Raw genomic sequence first — 6,791 nt, forward strand, 5'->3', positions numbered from 1 at the left:
AAAATCATCCCCTGAAAGAAATCCTAGAGTCTTGTCAAACTGTAACTGAACAAAACCTTATCTGGGCTTCTGGTCAAGATGGTTGCGAGGCGGAGGGAACAGTGGGTAGAGACCTGGGGTGAGAGAGAGGAGAGGGCACTTGGGGGCTGCCGGGCCTTCAGTGTGGCTGGGGCGCAGAGAGGGAAGGCGGTGGGTGGGGCTAGGCCCCGGCTTTTGTCTCGGAGATAAGTGAGGACACTCGCTGACAGCCATCAATGGGTGTGAGGAAGGGAGGAAAACGCAAGGACCACTGCTGTGGGAAAGGGCGGCACTGCAGACCGGAAGACAGCCAGGGGCAGTGATGTTGGCTGGGGGCTGGTGAAGCATCCCAGGCAACAGGTCCGTTTGGAGACGCGTTCTGAGAGGAAGCTCAGTCGGTCTGGGTGAGGTCTGGAATGACCACAAGCCCTGTATGGTGCTGAAATGGGGATGACCGGGGAAAAGGGGGCTTGGGGGACCAGAATGTGTAGTCCTGTCCACTCACCCCGCCATCTGGTGGCCGTTCCTCCCCCTTTCCAGCCACCTCAGTGTCCCCCTGGTATTTCTGTGTTCCTGCAGCCTCCCCTACCTCCTGTCATCCCTTCCTCCTGTACTCATCCAGGCCTCCTCTAGCCCTGGGACTCCCACCCCGGCTCCCGTCAGCAGTCCTTCCCTGCTGCTCCCCATCCCCGCCATCGTCTTCATCGCTGTGGGCATCTATTTGTTGCTGCTAGGCCTAGTGCTGCTGACGAGGCACTGCCTGCTGGTGAGGAGCCTCGTGGGGGCCGAAGGGTGGGCTCTGGAAGAGGAACCCGGTTAGCCTGTGCCCTCTTCTGCAGGCCCCCACTCTGAGGCTCCTCTGCCATTCCGTCCCCCATCTCTCCCTTCCCTGGGACCAGAGTTCCTCCTCTGCTGTCATTCTCCCCAAAACCCTATCTTGGCTATCCCTCCCGCCACCTGGTCCGGATCCTGAGCCCTGCCCTTTCCTAGGCCCAAGGCTGCTGCACGGATTGCAGCTCCCCCTGCAGGAAGCAAGGAGCCTCCAGGCCCCAGGACTGTTGCTGGACCTGTGCAGAAGCCTGCGACTTCCCTCTGCCCAGCCCAGCTCACTACCTGGATGCCTGCTGCCCCCAGCCCACTGAAGCTGTGAGTTCTCACACTGTCCCCGAACCCCTTGAGCCGGAGCTAGGCACCATCTGTACATTGATTTTTGTTGTTCTTGTTCAACATTTATTATTCAGCACAATTCCAGTACCGGGTTGGGTGGAAACAGCCAAAAACAACATAAACAGCCCTGACCGGTTTGGCTCAGTGGATAGAGCGTCGGCCTGTGGAATGAAAGGTCCCGGGTTCAATTCCGGTCAAGGGCATGTACCTTGGTTGTGGGCACATCCCCAGTAGGGAGTGTGCAGGAGGCAGCTGATCCATGTTTCTCTCTCATCGATGTTTCTAACTCTCTATCCCTCTCCCTTCCTCTCTGTAAAAAATCAATAAAATATAAACAACAACATATCAGATAATTTCCTTTTTTTATATATATTTTATTGATGTTTTACAGAGAGGAAGGGAGAGGGATAGAGAGTTAGAAACATCGATGAGAGAGAAACATCGATCAGCTGCTTCCTGCACACTCCCCACTGGGGATGTGCCTGCAACCCAGGTACATGCCCTTGACCGGAACCGAACCCGGGACCCTTGAGTCTGCAGGCCGACGCTCTATCCACTGAGCCAAACCGGTTTCGGCTCAGATGATTTATAATGATGAAACCTGCTTGGAAAAAAGAAAACAGGCCCTAGCCGGTTTGGCTCAGTGGCTACAGCTTCAGCCTGTGAACTGAAGGGTCCTGAGTTCGATTCCAGTCAAGGGCACATGCCCGGGTTGTGGGCTCAATCCCCTGTGGTACGTGCAGGTGGCAGCTGCTGATCAATGATTCTCTCCCATCATTGATGTTTCTCTCTCTCTCTCGCCCTCTCCCTTCCACTCTGAAATCAATAAAATATAAAAAAGAAAAAGGAAAACAGGGTATCAGCTGGAGATAGGTGATGTGTGTAACATGTAGAGCATACAATCACCTCTGAAAATGGTAGTTGAAAGAAAAAACCACCTCTCACAGAGCTCATTCTGTTCACTGAGTGAATACTATGTTCCATTATTATTTTCTCAACAACCCTAGGAGCTGGGTATTTTATAAAACCTGCATATATTTTTTTCTGGTCACAAAAAGCACTGATTACAAAGTGTGCATGTTGTAACACATAGAACATATAAGGTACTTTATAAACCAACTCTCTAACTAAGGTTGCTGTTTTGTGTGACCCTCATATACAGTACTAACATACAGTACTATCACTGCTGTATTTCACTATTATTTGGTAAAAATGGGTCCTACCACATATATCATCATAACTGCCACTTACTCTTTTTAAAATATATGTATTTTTATTGATTTCAGAGAGGAAGGGAGAGGGAGAGGGATATAGAAACATCAACGACGAGAGAGAATCATTGATTGGCTGCCTGCAACCCTGGCATGTGCCCTGACCGGAATCAAACTGTGATTTCCTAGTTCATAGGTCAATGCTCAACCATTGAACCACACCGGCAATTTGCCCTTTTTAACTTAACATCACACCTCGGTCACCTACCTGTGCCTGTGCACGTAGGTAGGTATTTGTGCCCCCCCCTTTGCAGGGGAAACGTTGGCTTAGGGAAGTTTAGCCACTTCTCCAACATCCCACAATAGAGTCTTGCCTGGCAAGTTGTTCCATAGTGTGTTAGAGTCCTCAGAGCGAAGCCTGGCTTTCAGGGGAACAGGCCATTTTTGCACTTGTGGGTTTAAAGATGTTCAGTGTAATTGAACACCTTCCTAGGCAGTAATTATTTTGGGCTCAGAGATTTAGAAAGTAAAGCTCCTGCCCTTGAAGTGGTGACCTTCCTTAAGAGGGAAAAGTGAGGCTAGAACACCAAGCAGATTCATAACTTGGGACGGACTGTAGTTGGTTTATTCAAGTCTCTGTCCTTCAGTTTCCTTAGGAACAGTAACAATCACAGATATTACCAAGTTCTCGCCTACTTCACAGCTGTTGAAACTGCAGCTTACAGAAGCTTGAGTGACTGAGCCAGGGCAGAAACCTAGCTTTCCGTTACCAAGTATCCAATTCATTCATTATTTATTCACTTAACCAAAGATTTATGGAGTTATTGTTGAGACCCTGTGCTGGGCCCTGAGGGCTCAGTGGAAACAGGGTAGACATGGTCCCAGCCCTCACAGGGCTTACATTCTGGTGAAGGCCAGAAAGAAATAAGTAGGCAACTACAATAGTGTGTGAGAAACTCATACAGTGCAGTGCAGCCCTGTCTGTGATCAGAAGCAGGCATCAGAAAGGTCTGGGATTGGACTGATTGGAGTTTGTGATTTTTTTAATACATATTTTATTGACTTAGGAAGGGAGAGGGAGAGAGAGAGATAGAAACATCAATGATGAGAGAAACTCATTGATCAGCTGCTTCCTGCATGCCCCCAACTTGGGATTGAGCCTGCAACCCGGGCATGCGCCCTGTGACTGGGGAATCGAGCCATGATCTCCTGGTTCATAGGTCAACGCTCAACCACTGAGCCACACCAGCTGGGCAGAGTTTGTGACTTTTTAACAAGTTCTCAGACGATCCTGCCCCACCCACCAGGGGACAGAGCTGCTGTGACAAGAGCAGCTCCCTTTACTGAGTGCCCACTAAGCATCAGGCGTAGTGCTTCGTTCTTCCCGCTGATTCCTCACGATGGCCTTAAGAAGTGGGCTCAGCGACGAGGAACCTGAGGCTGAAAACGTGAATTCGCCAGGCCTGGGCCTGAACTCGACTCCAGGCTGAGCCTGGGCCCTAACCAGTAAAGGTGGCTGGTCTTCACAGCCTCAGAGCAAAAGATATCCAAGTGGAAAACTCGGGCCTAGAGAAACACGAGGGTTAACAGTCTTGTGGAGCTCTGGTTTAATGTACTTAAACAGCAGATTCCTTCCAGAAGTCACCTGGCTGCCTGGGAGAGTTGAGAAATCCACTAGCCGGTTTTTAATGACTAGATCCAATGGACAGAGCCAGGAAATGCTTTTAATACCCTCTTCTCTGAAGTGAGGGCAGGGGAGCCTCTCTCAGCCACCAATTTTGTGCACAGAACGACAGCAGGGTCCTCCATAATCCCACAGAGCTGACTTCATCTCCAGACTGGGACTCCTCAGAGACACCCCAAAGCACACCCTCATCAAACACAGCGAAACCACTTTGCTCTCTGTCCCTTCCACCATGACACTTCTAGCTTCCTCCTTGGGAGCCAATTCTAGTGGCAGAAGGCCAGCCCAATTCAGCCCCCGCTACCTGGAGACACTAGGTCCCTTCCCCTCACAGGAGCCCCTAGTGACATCTGATAGTACCAGTCATCCGGCACCGCACCCCGAAACCTCAGCTGTTCAAAAGGTCATTCCCCTATTCCTGGCCTGGCCCAGTGTCTGATCTGTGCAACTGTGACTGTCACTAGCTCTGCCTTAGGACTCAAGATGCCAATTTTCTGTCACACACCCTGGGCGTGTGCTGCCCCAGCCACTTGGCCTTGCTCCACTTAATGCCTGAAGCAGCCTCCGATCATCTCTGCCCCAGGACAGGAGAGCAGTCGGCTGGAGTCGGCTGCTCCCCCTTCCTGCCTCTAGGACAGGCTGTTCCTCTCCCCAAGAGGCAGACCTTCTGTTTCCCTGGGAACTGAGAAGCCTCTTCTTTCTCCGTTGCCTACGGAGGGAGAAATTACGTGCTTTGGTTTAACCATTCATCCCACAGTCATCGCTGAGCATGAGTCCCCGTGCCAGCTCCGCGGAGACGTGAGATGAACAGTCCCTGTCCTTGCACCCCCACAGGGAAGCTGATGTTCCCGACCTGGGAGGCAGTGGGTCGAGGGGGGGGGTCTAAGGACGGGGAGCAGGCAGGCCAGGTGCATCCCAGCAGCATCCCCCTGATGCATTCCTTTGGGCAATCACTCCCTCTCTGAGCCTCCATTTCCTCTTTTGTAAAGAGGCTCCTCTACTCAAGGTTCTGACAATCAGGAGATATACTTTTTTGAGACATTAAATAATTTAAATATGCAAATTACCATTATTAAAGATTTTAAAACTCATTCACGAATGCAGTCTGCCTTGCACAGAGTAGGTGCTCAGAGATGAGGAGATCCTGCAGTTTGGTCTCGTGCCAGGAAGAAATCCACAAAACCAACAAGTTATTTTCATCAGGGACAGGAAATGTGTGTGTGCTTTCCCTGTCTACTGATTTTCAATTGCCCTGGGCCACAAAACTGTAGGACCATCACTGAGCTGAACACTGGGACCCCCGAATGCTAGCATGGGACCCGGCCAGTAGCTCTCGGGTCCTCAGTCTCCTCGCCTATAAAATGGGGAGAATGAGAGAACCCCTGAATAGTTTCTCCCAGCTCCTGAACTCAGCTGTTTGGAACATTGCCTCCTTGCTGATTTCTCAACAGCACAGATTTGATTTGTGCCCAGGGATGGTGGATGGTACTCTCTGTTCCACTGGGCAAATGGACTTTCCAGGCCTGTTCCCTTCTTCCCTGAGGGACAGAGCCTCAGGCTCCGGTCCCCCTTCCTCCTGCCCACCTCCTCACGCCCTTCTCCTCTCCCTCAGGGCTGGGCCCCGCGCTGCCCTCGCTGCTGCCCGCTCTGCGACTGTGCCTGTGCGTGCCAGCTGCCTGACTGCCAGAGCCTCAACTGCCTCTGCTTCGAGATCAAGCTCCGATGAGGACCCAGGTCCCTGCCCTCGGGGGAGCGGTCAGCCCCCAGGGCCCACGTGCCCTCTTCCCTGAGGGGCCTCCGGCCACTGGAACCACCGATGGGCTGCCTGGCTCGCTGGCCTAGGAACCAGCAGTGGAGAACTTGGCTCTCAACAGAGCAAGACGTGGGGAGCCACTGGCCGGCTAGACTGCAGTTCCCGCACAGGGAACACGAAAGGGGCCGGCGCCCCCCAGGTGCCCGGCCCTCCTCCCCCCTCCCCAGTAAGCGCATGCTAACCACGGGTGGAACTTGGACCTAAGTGTCAGGATACAGGGTACCTGGCGTGCCCAGTCCATGGGCTCTTGGTTGTTTTGGGGCGTGGGGATAGCACCTGCAGCTGCACCCCCTCTAAAGAAATGGTTCTCCAGAGAATCCTAGCCGCTCCCATCCGAGCCCAGGCGGGGGAGGGGGCCAGAGGAGGAGGCAGGGAAGGCCACGTGATCGGAGTCCCCTTTCCCCTTCTCCCCACAGATCCCCGCCCAGAGATTTCTTTCCCTTTTGAGGGCCTGAGACTGGATTTCCAAGGAAGAAATTCCCTCTGAGTTACGGGTGAGTGGGCAGGGCCCCTCCCCAGGCCTTAAAATAGGGCAGGCCCAGCTCGCTCCCCGTTTCTCGCACTCGGGGCCCCCCGCCGGCCTGAATGTCAGGAGCTTCAGGTTTCCCTAAATATAGGTCCCTGCCCGTGGATCCGGGGAGGAAAGGGCAGGGGTCAGTGGAGAAGGTTGGGGACACTGGCGGGGGGAGGGCAGGGCCTGCTTTATAACCCAGCCCGGTGCCGCCTGGCTCACTCGCTGCTGACCAGGCTCTGCCCGCTGCTCCGGCCTCCAGGTGGGCGCCAGCGGGAAGGCGCTGGGTGGGGCCGGGCGGGAGGGAAGACCTAGGACGGGGCGCGGGATGTGGCTGGGAGGCTGATCGGCGTGCGACACATTTTATTCTGCGACGTCAGTCCACGG

The 6,791-nt window shown here is 53.5% G+C and overlaps 1 protein-coding gene across 2 annotated transcripts in view; it reads left to right on the plus strand.

Annotated features, from left to right (window-relative positions):
* Nucleotides 1–6,332: 6,332 nt before the first annotated feature.
* ALDOA (aldolase, fructose-bisphosphate A) overlaps nt 6,333–6,791 on the plus strand; it is a 5,303-nt gene continuing 4,844 nt past the window's right edge. The window contains exon 1 of one of the 2 annotated variants that reach the window (XM_006757764.2): nt 6,333–6,387. The gene's annotated coding sequence lies outside the window, so the exon portion shown is untranslated. Of the gene's footprint in view, nt 6,388–6,567; nt 6,667–6,791 lie in introns of those variants that run through there. The other variant, XM_006757763.2, reaches the window with a different exon arrangement.

The sequence above is a fragment of the Myotis davidii genome, unplaced genomic scaffold (assembly GCF_000327345.1).
Source record: "Myotis davidii unplaced genomic scaffold, ASM32734v1 scaffold1695, whole genome shotgun sequence".
NCBI lineage: Eukaryota > Metazoa > Chordata > Mammalia > Chiroptera > Vespertilionidae > Myotis > Myotis davidii.